This window comes from Protopterus annectens, chromosome 7.part1 (genome assembly GCF_019279795.1).
Source record: "Protopterus annectens isolate FY-2018-M chromosome 7.part1, PAN1.0, whole genome shotgun sequence".
Lineage (NCBI taxonomy): Eukaryota > Metazoa > Chordata > Ceratodontiformes > Protopteridae > Protopterus > Protopterus annectens.
Genome location: NC_056740.1, coordinates 64,536,466 through 64,551,749, shown reverse-complemented (window position 1 = coordinate 64,551,749; position 15,284 = coordinate 64,536,466). Strand labels below are relative to the sequence as shown.

The window sequence follows — 15,284 nt, the reverse complement described above, 5'->3', positions numbered from 1 at the left end:
TTGACGATATCCTGCTGGCGTCCCCCAGCCAGCAAGACTGTAAAGAAGATACCATAGCGCTATTACAATTTTTCGCCACTGAAGGACATAAAGTAAATAAAAATAAACTGCAGCTTTGGAAAAAACAAATTAAATACCTAGGATATGTAATATCCAAGGAAGGTAGGACATTAGATGAGGACAGAAAAATAATGATTTTACAAGCACCAAAACCCACTACCAAGAAGGAAATGATGTCCTTCCTGGGTACGACTAATTTTTGTCGGAGTTGGATTCCAAACTATGCCTTGGAATCTGCACCGTTGACTAACCTGATTTATAAAAAGCCTATGGTAGCACAGGATTTATTACAATGGACACCAGAAGCAGAATCTACTTTCTGCAAACTGAAACAGCTAATAGCGTCCTCATTAGTTTTGGGATTACCAAACTATCATAAACATTTTTTCCAAACTGTAGATTGTAAGCAAGGTTATATGACATCAGTGTTAACACAGCAGCATGGGGACAAGCAATGCCCTATTGCTTATTACTCATCACAACTGGACCCAGTGGCACGGTCTTTACCTCACTGTGTACAAGCAGTAGTTGCAGCTGCAATGGCAGTACAGGCTTCGGCCTCAGTAGTGTTGTTCCACCCTCTCACATTGAGAGCGCCTCATGCAGTCACGATTATTTTACTACAAGAAAAGGTAGCATATCTTTCCCCTGCTAGGCATCTTTCCTGTATGACTATATTGTTGAGCCAACCTCATATGACAATTGAACGATGTACGACTTTGAACCCTTCTACCTTGCTCCCAACCCCTGCAGATGGCACACCACACAGCTGCCTGCAGGTGCTGCAGGTGATTGAGCAAAAGACACTGCCTAGAAAAGATCTTACGGATGTTCCCTTGGATGATGCCGAGGTGACATACTATGTGGACGGCTCATGCAAAAGGGCTCCTGCAGGACAGAACCTAGTAGGATATACAGTAATTTCTGATACTGACATTATAGAAGAGATATCTTTACCACACAGTTTATCTGCACAGGCAGCAGAATTGATTGCCTTGACATGGGCATGTACCTTAGCAAAGGGTAAATGTGTAAACATTTTTACTGACAGCCAGTATGCTTTTTCTACTGTACATGTTTTTGCGCAACAGTGGAAAAATTGAGGAATGATAACATCTACTGGCAAACCAATCAGTCATGCACAGTTTATTTTAGATCTTTTAGAATCTATTCAGTTACCTCAGAAAGTAGCTATTTGTAAATGCACAGCTCATACCAAGCAACAGGACAGAATTTCAAAAGGTAATGCGAGAGCTGATACAGCTGCAAAGCAGGCAGCTTCAGAAGTATTTCTTTTGAATGAGGAACTACAACCCTCTGAGATTTTAGACTTAGAAATGTTAAAGACAATGCAAACACTTACTACGCAAACTGAAAAACAAAGATGGTTAAAATGAGGAGCAATTCTCGAAAAGGGGCTGTACATCTCTAAAGAAGGGAAACCAATATTGCCGTCTAATTTGTTTAGATATGCAGCTTTGTTGAGCCATGGGCAGTGCCATGTCTCAACAGGGGGGATGGTACAGCTGGTGAACCAAGTGTTCATGACGTACGGATTTACAAACTACTCTAAAAAATTTTGTTCACTATGCTACATCTGTAATAAACATCATGCACAAGGGGCGTTAAAGCCCAAGCAAGGGAGTTTCCCTACACCACCGTATCCGTTTCATACTATTTGTATGGATTTCATAGAGTTGAATAAATTTGAAAATAAGAAGTATTGTCTTGTCATTGTAGATATGTTTTCCAGATGGGTGGAAGCCTTTCCGACTAAAAATCCAGATGCTACGACGGTGGCCAAAGTTCTTGTTAAAGAAATCATCCCTAGATTCGGCATTCCGGAAAGGATCTACAGTGACAACGGCACACACTTCGTGAATCAGACCATACAGCAGTTAAGTAAACATTTTTGTACTTCTCTAAAAAATCATTGTGCTTATCACCCGCAATCAGCAGGGCTAGTAGAGAGGCATAATGGGATTTTAAAGAGTAAGCTAAGAAAATTAATAACAGAAATGCAGAGAAACTGGGTGTACTGTCTGCCCCTGGCACTGTTGAGCATGAGAACTGTTCCAAATGCAAAAGGATTGACTCCTTTTGAATAGCTCTTTGGAAGGGCTTACTATATACCTCAGTGGAAATCTCTCATGCCCGTAGACCAGGAAGCTGACAGTACATTAGCAGAGTATATGCGTAATTTGTTAAATTCTAAACATTTGTTGCAGTTAAATTCTGTTTCAGATAAAGAACGAACCAGACCGTCAGAAGTGGCAGTGCCCCCTGGAGTGTGGATCTGGCTGAAGATAGTTAAGAGGAAAAATTGGGCGCCTCAGAAGTGGGAAGGTCCGTATCAAGTGCTTTTGTCAACACCCACCACAGTCAAAATTGCGGAGCGTGCCTCCTGGATCCACCTGACACACTGTAAATTAGTTAAAAACTTTGAACTGGACAAAAATCTTGTTACATGCCAAGAGTAAAAATGATAGAGTCAGGAAGAAACAGGAATGCAGAACAACCCTTTCCTCAGAAGTATTGCATACTCATCCTGTTAACTGTATTAGTGACAATAATCTTTTTGTTGTGGCCTTTTCTTTTCCCAGCCACGCAGAATGAATTGAATAAACGTGAAGCGTTATTCATAAACTGGCATCCTAACTTTAATACTTACCAGGCAATTAAATATGTGTATGCTGAGACTTTCAATGTTTCAAATTGCTGGATTTACACAGCTTTGCCGACAGCATACGAGGGGTTATTAATGACTACAGTCCCCCTAGGGGTCAATGAGACCTGGGAGAACTTGATTTATGATACCTCAACCATTACAGCACAAGATACAAATAGCATTGCACTTGCCTGTTCCACAAACGGGAACTGTGTGTTTTTATAAAAATGATACTGTTCAGGTGGGTTGGAGCAATTGCAATGTGACTGTTCCTTACAGATGTTAAACTAAAGGTAACAAAGTAGATCTTTACTGTAATACAAACTATGAGTCATTTCTTGGAATGATGCACAAAACCACTTGATGAAGTAAAACATAATTCTGTTCTTTATAAACAGCTGTCTATAATTGATAGAAAAATGTTTCATGCAGGGTGAGTGTACATTCATAGCAAGGTTACTACTAAAGTAGAGGATTGTTATTTTGTGTGTGGCAGAAAGGCATACAAATGGTTACCTGAGAATTGGTCCGGCAGTTGTTTTTTGGGTTACCTGGTTCCAGCCATACGACACACTGCAGTTTTGCCTCATGGGAAAATTTGAAATGTCCGAGAAGTCATCAAGAAACCTGTAAATCGAGTGGGACAAATCAATGTGCACTGGAAAGACCATCACTCTCTAGGCAAAGGACTAACACACATGGACTTGAGTGATAGCGTTATATTGTGGGCAGGCATATTACTAGCATATGGAGCAGTGAAATCGATCTGGGAGCTGAGAAAACTGTCAAAACTTCTCGAAGTAATGAGCAACGCAACTTTTTCTGCTCTTGAATTGGTGACTGATGAACTGAATACTATGAGAACTGTAGTGCTCCAAAACCACATGGCTCTCGACTTCACCCTAGCAGTGAGAGGTGGTACATGTGCTTTAATCCAAGAAGAATGCTGTTTGTATATTCCTGACTATAAACATGAGATAGACAATCATCTTGAGGTAATTCAGCAAGTGTCAACCATGACCAAACCAGGCCCAAACCCACTGAAGGACTTTTTCCAGAAATAGTTTTCGGTGTGGGGTACCATCCTAATGAACATCCTGATTGCCATTTGTGTAGGTATGCTCCTACTGGGAGTATGTGTTTGTTGTGGTATCCCCTGCAGGAAAAGACTAATTAAAGACCTTATAGACATTTCAGTTTCTGAAACCTTATATCAAAGTACTGAGTTTGAAGAACTGTTAAAAGACTAAAAATGCTTTCATAAGTTTAAAGTGAATGACTCTCTCAACTGCAAATCCTGAGTGGAAGAGGTTAGGAGAAGAAAACAAACTGTTTATGCTTATTTTGAAAGTAGAATAAAAGTATTAATAGGGGGGAAATGTTAGAAAAATTTGTATTAATGTGTGTATTAGCAATATGCTTAGTGCATTTAGAAGCTTGAAAAGAGTTAACACATTTATTCTATTTCATACTGCATAAATCTGTACAAACTGCAGTTGCTTTCTGACCTTGTACTGTTAGCTAAAATCTTGCTTGTGCCTTGGAAATTTACTGAGAAGCAGGTGATTTCTGCTTGCGTTAGGAAAATAATGAATAGAACAATACTACTTGTATGAAACTTAGACAAGAAGTTCCGCTGTGCCATGAGAAAATACACAGCTGTAGAAGTTACAGATAATTAGTACAAAGCCTGCTTGAAAATATGAACTGCAATCAGTATTTGCTTGTATCTGTATTAGAAAAGTTCCTTGAAAAGTAACACTGTACAATAGATGCTTGTAAACGGATTAATAGTCACCAAGGCCAGGTTGTTTTTCTGAAAAGTTTCTAACAAATCTAGTCATGTCAGTAGAAAATCTGAAGTAACATATGCTGTAGAACAATGCTAAAAGTTGTGCTTGATTACGTCAGCTTAGAAGGCCATGTCTTGTAAAACAGTATAAGAATGAACATACTTCCTGTTAGTAGTTAGACAAATCCTTGTATTTGCATGTTTTTGTCTCCTTGCTGCAAGTAAATTAAAGTGCCTTAACTGAACCTTACGTGTATTGGTCTTTGAAGTTTTTTCCTTTGACACTCAACCTCCCCTCTAAACCAGCCCTAGCTACATCCTTTCTGCTACCCTCTCTACTATATGGTGCTCCTCTTTTCTCCAATATCCAGTCTTCCCTTAAATCAAAACTTGACTCTTGGTATAACAAAATTGCAGAATTTGTAACCAATGCAAAGTATACATCGCACCATTGTGCCTCACTACTCCTACTAAACTGGCTAGAGCTCCTGCACTATCTTACATATCTACAGCTAACCACTGCACATAAACTCATATTCAAACCATCAAACTGCCCTTCTCTTTCTTCCCTACTCACTCACTACCATCCATATTGACCACTTTGGTCAGAAAGTCAAATGCTCCTGAGCATTGTAAAGCCCAGTCTTTCCAGATGCTCTACTCCTTCACTATCCCCAAGATATGGAATACTCTCCCACCCTCTCTCAGGACTACTAGTAATACAGTCCTCTTTAACCAGTCCCTGAAACAACATTACTTCTCTCTATGGCACTGCACTTGTACCAAACCTACACTTACCTGCACTAGACAAAATCTAACACCCTCATGAAATACTTCTCGATATACTCTCTATAAGTCCTCTAATACTTTGCCTTTCTTAGCTTTTGCCTATGACATTATGTGATTTCTCGTTTCATGTCTGCTCCATGCAAGTTTAAAAATGTCTCCTAGGCTTACACACTACATGCTCTAAGAGTCAAATCATCAAATATATATACTCATCTTTCACCAAGCAGTACCATATACCAATCTGTAACATCTCCTGCTAACATCCTCTACATAGTAACATCATAATGTCCCTAACTACAATTCCAGCTCAATTAATCTGCTAACAACTCTTATACTAGTATACCCTTTATGAGAAACTACTTCCTGTAAATATTTTAAACTGATGCTTCAGCATCTGTATTTCCATGATTTATGAAAGTTAAGTCAATATTTCTTCTGATATATAAGTGTACTGCATTCATATGTATATCTATGTCTATATGATTTACGGTGTTAATGTTAGTACTCCTGTGTAAACTGTATTGCAACCACATGTCTATCCATATATTTGATTTGATGTTTTTGTTCATTTATTGGGGAGCTTTTCTCCACGGGCCTCCACTGAAAATGGGCTCCGTTTGGCCCAGTGGATCAGCCCGGTAAACAAATGCAAATAAATAAATGTAAACAATGTTCAAACAAGCTACTGAAAGATTTCATCTTAAAGCATATATGATGAAGCACACAACTGCACTGGTATCTGACCACTGTCTAATGCTGCTTAAGAGATACTAATTGCTGCTTATATACTTTTTATATTGTCATTGTTTTCAAAATTTTCCAAATATCTCAACAAACAAGTAACACAGGAGGAACTGCATAGAGTCATATGTTAGCTCAAAGAAGTCAAACAAATTGCTGCTAGCAGTATCTGTGCAGCTCTGAAATATTTTAATTTGTTAAAAAATATTACAACATTAATATGTTTTGTGTTTAAGACCTAGCACTGAACTGTTTGCCAGTTACATTTCTTTAGTAACCCTTATGACTCTAGAGATATTTGTTTGAAATGTGAAAACATTAACTTTTATTTTGTCAAACAGCTCCAGATGCAATTATTGGAAGTTAAAAGTAAGCCCCTTCAGAGCACCATTGCAATGAATGAGTTAAAATACTATGTATTCTTTGTAGTTCTTTTCCTTTATCTTGCAATTCTAACAAAACACACAAATTAATATAATAGTAACTTTCTAATTGTTATTTCAGAATGCTCTTTACATATACATTTGTTCCCCAAGTTACCTGATGAAAGAATAAACATTTCATTGTCTTGACACTGGTAGCCACTAAGCCTAGTACAGGCACTAAGTTTGCAATTTCAAAGCATTTAGTAACTGTAAGTGAAATCTTTATTTATAGAACAACACACCAATGACATTCAAAACAAAACTGAATTGAAAACCTATATTACAGAACCAGTAAGTGGGCGGCCACAGTGGTGCAGCGGTTAGCGTTGCTGCCTCACAGCAAGAGGCTCTCCGGTTCAATTCTTGGCTGGGGTGCCTTCTGTACAGAGTCTGTATGTCCTCCCTGTGGTTGCGTGGATTTACTCCGGGTGCTCCGGTTTCCTCCCACATCCCAAAGACATGCAGTAGGTGGATTGGACACTCTAAATTGGCCCTAGGTGTGAGTGTGTGCATGTATGTTCCTTCTGTGGAAGGTTGGGAGCTGGGCTGGTAACTCGACACCATAAAACTCCACTGCCAATCATGAACGGACAGATGATCCACTGTGGCGACCCCTAACCAGGAAAAGCCGAAAGAAGAAGATTATAGAACCAGCAAGAAGCAAGCTAAACAAACAGCCTTACAAACACTCTGCTACCAAAAGTATTACTTCAAAATGTACTAACTCAATGTTTGAAAGCCAAAAAGACAACAGAGAAAACAAAGGAATAACAAGGTTACTAAAAAAAGAGCTCTAGTTTACTAACACAGGCAGACTAACCAGGCCAAGAAGCTGTAAAACAAAATTAGTTTTCAGAAAAATCTAAATGAAAAAAGGATACAATGCCCACCTTAAACATACGAATGAATCTTGCTATATTGTTGTCATTTGAAACAACAAAGCAATAATAAAAGGGAAAAGCAGCAAATACTGATATCATGGTGTGTTGCATTTCCTAAACACAGTATGTCAATAAAGCAACTCACATAAATGTCAAAAAAGGAATAGGATCAGTTGTGGTGAAAAACAAGCATGACATTCACCTGCTCCCTTGCCTAACTCTTATATAATGCAAATGCATGAAAAACAGTTTCTCTGCTTGTTTGGCAAGGGAGCTGCTCAGTCATTTTCTTTTCAAACAAAATATAAAACTATTTCCACCCATAAAATTAAAAAAAACCCACTAAAACAGTTCAGTTTTAAATGATTAGCAAGAAATAATGCTCCCACTCAGTGAGCAATGCTAATGCAATACTATTCAATAAAATTAAACCTGATAGAAGTTATACAAAGTGAACTTTGTAAAATGCACAAGAGTGTCATGTAACTCTTGCACAATGAACTAACACAGACAATTTTATAACTCTAGGAATAGGCATGTACAAGAAGAAGCAACGGCTTACACGTGTTACATTGAACAGTTACAGCACAAATGGAACCAGGAAAGGGAAAATTATATCTTTGTAATGGATCTACAGGTAAAGGCTATAATAACTATCAGTGATTATGCAGCAGTATGGTATATATTAGCTTTGTAAAAATGTCTGAATAGGGCAAAACAAACTAGAGTTTGGGACTATAAGACAGAAGACAGTGAACAAGGGGGCTCATACCAAGAGATTTACATATGACAAGAGACCAAAGAGACAGAGGTAATCCAGAGGGCTTGAGTGAAGTCTGGTATCCACCTGTGACCCAGAGGGTGACAGAACTAACAAGAAAGAGAGTATAAAAGATTAGTCCAGATAAAAATCACTTTGGCTAGCAGATCCTAAGATGTTTTAAATATTACAAGATCTCATTTTTAAAACACTTTTTAAAGAACTTTTTAAAGAAAAATGAGCTCTTGTAATATTTGAAACAGTGATTTCTTTGGTGCTCCAGTCTTTTAAAGTTTTATTTTTGACCAATTTTTGAATTATTATTAACATAGGTTCATAGGTTCATAGGTAGGTACTAGGCTATTGGCCCTAGGGACTATTATAAGCCTAGCCAAATGGTACCCTGGCTTTTGCCACCCAAGAAAATTATTTTCCTGTGCCCCTGTCATGCAGAACCACAGAAGTGATCCCTGGGGTGAATTTCCTACCTCCCATCCAATCATCAAGATTTTTCTTGAAGAGTGCTAATGAGCAGCTCTGTTTGATATAGATAGGTAGTTTGTTCCAGAGTATGGGAAGTTTCTGGGACAGGAATCTAGCCCACTAGCATGTTCTGCTTATTGTGGTGACAAGGTTTAGGTCCCTAGAGTGTGTAGCTCGGATGGATTGGGATTTCTTTAAGTGGAGCATGTCCAACAGCTCTTGGTTTGACATAGCTTTGTATGTTAGGCAGAGATCACCTCTGAGTAGGCGATATCTGACAGAGTAAAGCTGGAGTTTTTTGAGACGGTCTGCATAGGGCATCTGTTTGAGGCCAGTAATCCTCTTTGTGAGGTATTTCTGTGGCCTTTCCAGTTGTTGTAGATGTCTTGTGAGGTGCATACCAAAAGGGCCATTGTACTCTATAATGGGTCTAATGAGTGATGAGTAGAGGGGAACAATGACCTTTTTTTTCCTGGATGAGAAACCTTTTGTGATGAGGTGTGCCATGTAGAAGGATTTCCTGACTACTGTGGTGATGTGATTATCAAAGGAGAGACTACTGTCCACCTGCGTCCCAAGGTCTCTTATCACACTTTTGGTGTTAAGTAAACTACCACCTATATGGTAGTTCATGGGTACAGAGTTTTTACCAAAAGGGATGACAATGCACTTTTGGGCATTGAGCTTGAGGCCATGGCTTTGACACCAGGCATCTGTCTCAGTGAGGCCCTTTTGTAGGTTGTCCACATTGTTAGGAGTTTTGATTGTGGCTCCTAGTTTGCAGTCATCTGTGAAATGTGTTAGCCAAAGACTTTCTGTGTTAGCCTGTACTTCAGAGAAGTAGATACCAAACAGGAGAGGACCCAGGACTGAACCCTGTGATACTCCACTTGTCACTGGTCTGAAGTTGGATTTAGAGTCTGCTACTTTCACAGTGTGGGTTCTGTCAGTGAGCCAGTTGGCAACCCATCTTGTGACATAGGGATTTATACCTAGTTTAGTGAGTTTGTCTATAATTCCAGAGTGGGGGATGGTGTTGAAAGCCTTGGCGAGATCTAGATAGGCTACGTGAACCACCTTACCCTCATCTATGGCTTTGGTGACCACTTCAAAAAAGTCTATCAGGTTTAGGAGACATGATCTGCCCTTTACAAACCCGAACTGCATAGGGTCCAGAGTTTGGAGATTACCAATGTCATTGTTTATAAGTTCCATGATGATACGTTCCATAGCCTTGCAGACCAGGCTCGTCAGGTGAATGGGGCGGTAGTTCTCGGGGTCCGTGGTGGCTCCCTCTTTGTGGAGTGGGATAAACGTTGCTGTGCACCATTCAGTGGGCAGAAAGCCTGAGGTGAGGCTATGATTGAACATGGTACTTAGGAGGGTGCCAGTTCATTCTGTAGTTCATGTAGAATGCAGCCTGGGATGTTGTCAGGTCCCATGGATGCTGTGTTCTTGGCTTTGGAGAATGTGTTTTTTACCTGTGCAGCCGTGATTACAGGAACTCTGCATTCTTCCAGTATAGAGATGGGCCCTTTAGGGGATGTAAAATGGGGTAAAGTTAGCACTGAACCTATCTGCCAGGATGTTGGCAATATCAGTTGGTTCTGTATATTTAGTGCCATTGTGCTGTAACTCAGAGCAGATATGAGTGTTGCCATTGAGATTTTTGACATAGCTATGCAATGCTTTGTGGTTATCTTTAGAATCAGTGGTAATTTTGTTTTCGTAACTAGCTTTGGAGGATTTTATGAGGGATCTCAGCTTCTTACTGAGGTTGACCACAGAGAATCATGGGATTTTACTCTTTTTTGCAACAGTTTCTTTCTTCTGTTGTAGTGTTTGTTTATGGCAGGGGCCCACTAGATTGGCTTCCTTTTTTTGCAGGATAGCATCTTGGTTCTGTTATGGATTGCATGAGCCATGCACTCGTGTAAGTGCTTATAAAGTGCAATTGTATAGGATTCAGCAGTCGTACTTCTATTGAAGTCAGCATGGGTGTCGTGAAGTTTGCCACTTCTGCCTTAAGAAGTTTGAAGTTGGCTTTGGAGAAATTTTTTACGGTGGTTTCCCTATTGGGGGGTGGAGGTGGGATGTGGATGTCTAGGGTGATTTGCTTGTGGTTGGATCTGACCAACGAGGAACTGACCTCTATTGTGGAACACCGGTTGCCCATGTTGGTAATGACCAGGTCTAGGATATTGCTGCCCCTGATGGGAGTGTAGATAAGTTGATCCAAGGCATTGGAAATTATGAATTCCAGAAAATGTTGAGCACAAGAGTTGGTACATGAGTAGTTTTCCCAGTTAATGGTGGGGTAGTTGAAATCGCCCATTATTAGGATGTTAGGTTGTACCCTAATATTTTCCAGTGTATCAAGAAATGAGGAGTGGGAATCCTGAGGCATGGTGGGGGATCTATAGCAAGCTACAATTTGGATTGTGGTCTTGCCCAAAGTTAGTTGCACTTGGATAATCTTGGATGCATTATGCTGAGCAACTAGCCTGCAGGTGTGGATATCCTTAATAAATATGGACATGCTTCCGCCTTTAGTGCTTCGGTCCAGGTTAGGTGGCCGAAAGGTGTGGTATGAATTATAGCCTGGTAATGCAGGGGTGCTCTCTGGAGCCTTGAACCAGGTCTCTGTCACTGCACAGATGTCGATGTTCTCCATTTTAAGGAGTGCCTCGAGTGACTGCATTTTAAGGTTTAGACTTCTAGCATTAAGTAGCATTACCCTCAGATTTTGCTTGCTTGTACCTGTTACGGTGGTGAAGTTGTCATTTGAATCTTGCCTAAAAAAGGCACTATAGGGGTGGCAAGAGCCTTAGCCAGTATCCTGAATCCCAAGTGCGACAGGTGCAGGCCATCTCTGGCAAAGCATTGTGGTTTGTCGGTCATGTCATCCCAGGCAGACAGATACTGGATCCCCTTAGAATGACACCAGAAGCTTAGCCAGTTGTTGAAGTCAATCATTTTGTCCTTGTATTGTGGTATAATTCTGGGTGATGGCAGGATGCTACTCAGGGCTAGGGTCATACCTGCCTGGGCTACAAGATCAGACAGCTCCTCCATGTCTCTTTTCATGTAGTCCAGGGAGGTACATCTCAGGCCATTCACACCAACATGGACAATGACAGAGTCATATTTGTACTAGTTGTGGAGTGGCCTTGAGTGCATGCGTTATGTGGTGGATCCTGGCACCTGACAGGCAGCTGACAGTAACTTTCTCTTTGTTTAGCCTGGTGAGTGGAACATCAGTGTGCCTGACTATAGAGTCACCTATGACTAGAGTGTTGGGTACGTTGTTATGCCTCATGGTTTGTGGTTGAGTGGCACAGTGAGTTTGTGGGCTATGTGTCATTTGGGTTGTGTTGGGGGGGTAGAGGTTGCTTGCGTTTCTGCTTTGGAGGTCCCTGTTGCTTAGGTAGATTTTTTTTTGAGAGCCTCCACAAATGTAGGTGTGTGTTTTGTGTTTCTATGTGTGTGTTTTGGTGGTGTAGCTTTTGAGGGACTATGTGATGAGTGTGGTGTGGTGCAAGTGTTTACCTTCTCCTCTTGACTGTCTAGTCCAGTCTTGGATGAAGAGAGCTTTGCTTCCAGTTTGGCTATATAAGTGCATCTCACACAAGTTATAGTGTTGGGTGGTAGGAGGAGAGGGTTGTCTGTGTACATGAGGCAATTGCTGCATTGCCCCAAGATTCCCAGATTCCTTTTATTAGTGTTTTTATACCACACATCTTAGCAACAGCTTTTATGTAAATGGTTTTCGTTAATTATTCAAAAGTGTTTTATTATGACTTGTTTAATGTTCATTATATGTGTTCTGTGAGTAGTGTTTTTAAACTTTAAATAGCCGTCCTACCTCATTATCCAATTTTACTCTGATGAAGTCCCAGGTCTAAATTAAGTAAGGGATGAAAGCACTTTGTATTAAAGTGTATTGCCTGACAGCTTGTTTCCGCCTTGCTGACTGTCCCAAATCTTAGTCATGCCAAGCTAATGTTAGTCACTACTATGGCTGACTTGCAAAGTTGGTCGTCAGAGGTTACCATATCTCTCAACTGTCCCTCATTCTGATTCAAGTTTTAGCTCTGTCCCACTTAATCCCTCCTAAAACTGGTTACTTTTGGAGGAAAGGTGGTGAATTATACACATTAAACAATGACAATAATTAAGAGTTGTAGATTTCTTTTACTTCACAAACTGTATATAAATTAACATTCTTTTATTCTGCCATTGTTTCAAGTTAACAGTAACAATATTTTAAAAATGCGACTGACTGTCCCTGATTTTCAATAGATTTGCCCCTGATCTTGTTGAAATTTGTCCCTGAATGGTTGAGAGCTATGGAGGTTACCCTACAGATGTGATCGGTCTGGATTTTGGTAAGCCTTTTATTTACCCAAATACCACAGGCTTCTTATAAAGATGAAGAGAACATGAAAACTACACAGACTAGTAAAGAGTTAACTAGACAAACCTCAGACCACTGCAGGTAAGTGCAGGAGGTGGTGACATCACTTTATCCTTTGGTACTTTGCCAAAAGAATGATAATGAAAGAGCAGAAGATTCAGTTGGAGGAGTAAAGACAACCTCACAGGTCAGAAAGGTCTGAGGTTACCAATATAGAAAGACATAGAGTGAAAAGGGGGCAAAGACAAATCAAATACTACTGGGCATATCTAGTGGAGTGGAACTCAGGGACAGGCAGATAATAGCCCTTTTACAGGACAAGTCTGTAAGTCAGTACTTTATGTTCTATATGTAGCTCTGGAGGCCTTAGAGGGAAAGGGATTTCAGACTGCTAAGAGTGTGAAAAAAATGGAATTAGGATGGGGAGGGGGTACTGAAAGAATCCAGTGGAAGAAAAGTTTAGCACACTTCAAACTTTCTGCAGTTGAAAAGTGGGCAGGGAATATAAAATGAACATATAAGGCAATAAGGGAGGACTGTAAGAGGACTGCATAATGATATGGTCGGAGGCAGAGGCATCACCATCACAACTAGAAAACACCATTCAATCTCAAAATAATGGTCAAAGCCTCATTAACAGAGGCTGACAGATGGCACCAATTACCATGGTGGGTAGTGGGGGCGTGACCCTTGCTAGTCTTTGATAACTGACAGTGATGTCCCTTGGCTAATTCCAGCAATCTGGCACACTAGATGGGCCGTAAAGCTGTTTCTGCTCTCTACTTCATGTTATGTTGTTATGTTATGCTGTGTTATTATATGGTATGTTATGTTATTGTATGTTACAGTATGTTACAGCATGGTGTGTTACATTACATTACGTTACTGGACATTTTCAAATATTATGGCCATTTTTATTATGGCTTTTTCCCCAAAACAAAGTAAACATATCTAGTCCTCCTTCAATCATGTATGTCACGGTGGGAACATGTTAATTAAGTATGCCTCCTTTTTCTTACTTGCATGTTTGCCCATCACATAGCCATATTTGGAAAATGCTCCCAACTAGCCCTGATTTTAAATGCACAAAACCGTAGACTTTATAACTGGGAATACAACTGATATGTGTACTAAATATTTTTATCCTTAATTGCCTATCAGCTGCTCAGTGAATTTTCCTTCAAATATTTTCAGGTGAATACGCAGTCTTGAAATATGGTCAATGCATATGTACTTTTTAAATTATATCATATTTTTACACTCTATAATATGTTAACAAATCCTGAAGGTTTTCACTCTGAACGGCCATGAAAAATGGGTTGGAATAAATAAATAATGTTTCCTCTACTATTTCACCTAATTTCAATATACATTTTCCTTTATCCCATTAAGCCACATTTATTTTGTGTGTATATTAAATAGAATTCTCTTAGGTTTCTCAAAAAATCCCTTCTTATATACTTACAGCACTTAATTACATCACCTTTAACATCAGGGTAGCATAGGTGCAGAGCAGTTAGCATTGTTGCTCACAGCATTTGGTTTTCCAGTTTGATACCTTGCTGAGCTGCCTTATCTATGAAGTCTGCATATCCTCCCTGTGATTGTGTGGCTTTTTTTTTTCATTGCTCCACTTTCTTGCCACATCCCAAAGCTGTCCCACAAATGAACTTGCAATTCACCAATGCATCCTCAAGTGTACATACCATGTCTGAGTGCACATGTCCATCCTGTGATGGATTGGCACCCCATCCAGGATTATTGTCTCTGCCACATGCCCATTGAGCGCCAAGGCAGGCAATGACTCTACCATAATCCAGAACTGGATAAAGTGTGCAATTTGAAAATGAACAAATGAATGTATCTTTGCCACTAAATAATCAATTTAAATCATCTGCATGTATCTAGACTTTCTTATATACTTTCATGCCCTTGTTTTTAAATGTCCTTATTTTTACTGATCACTCATGAATGTGTCTGTATAGCACACAGTGGTCTCAATAAATTGTCCTGCATTATTCATTTTTTTCTGCATTGACTGCCTTTCTTAGGCAAACATTATCTGATACTCTTGTTTACTCATTCAACTATCATTTCATTTATCTTTGCTTCCAGTGAATAATCAATAAGCTGTAAAGACTGTTCTAATGATATCAGGCGTCATTGTAACAATAAATGTATCACACTATTTCCATGCTGTAAGGTGACAATGTATAATTATGATAAGCAAGCAAGTCACAAAATAATACATGAACACAAAAATAAGCA

The 15,284-nt window shown here is 39.7% G+C and overlaps 1 protein-coding gene across 7 annotated transcripts in view; it reads right to left on the bottom strand.

Annotated features, from left to right (window-relative positions):
- Positions 1-15,284, bottom strand: part of APBA2 (amyloid beta precursor protein binding family A member 2) — a 2,738,723-nt gene that overhangs the window by 1,337,846 nt on the left and 1,385,593 nt on the right. The window lies entirely within an intron of this gene.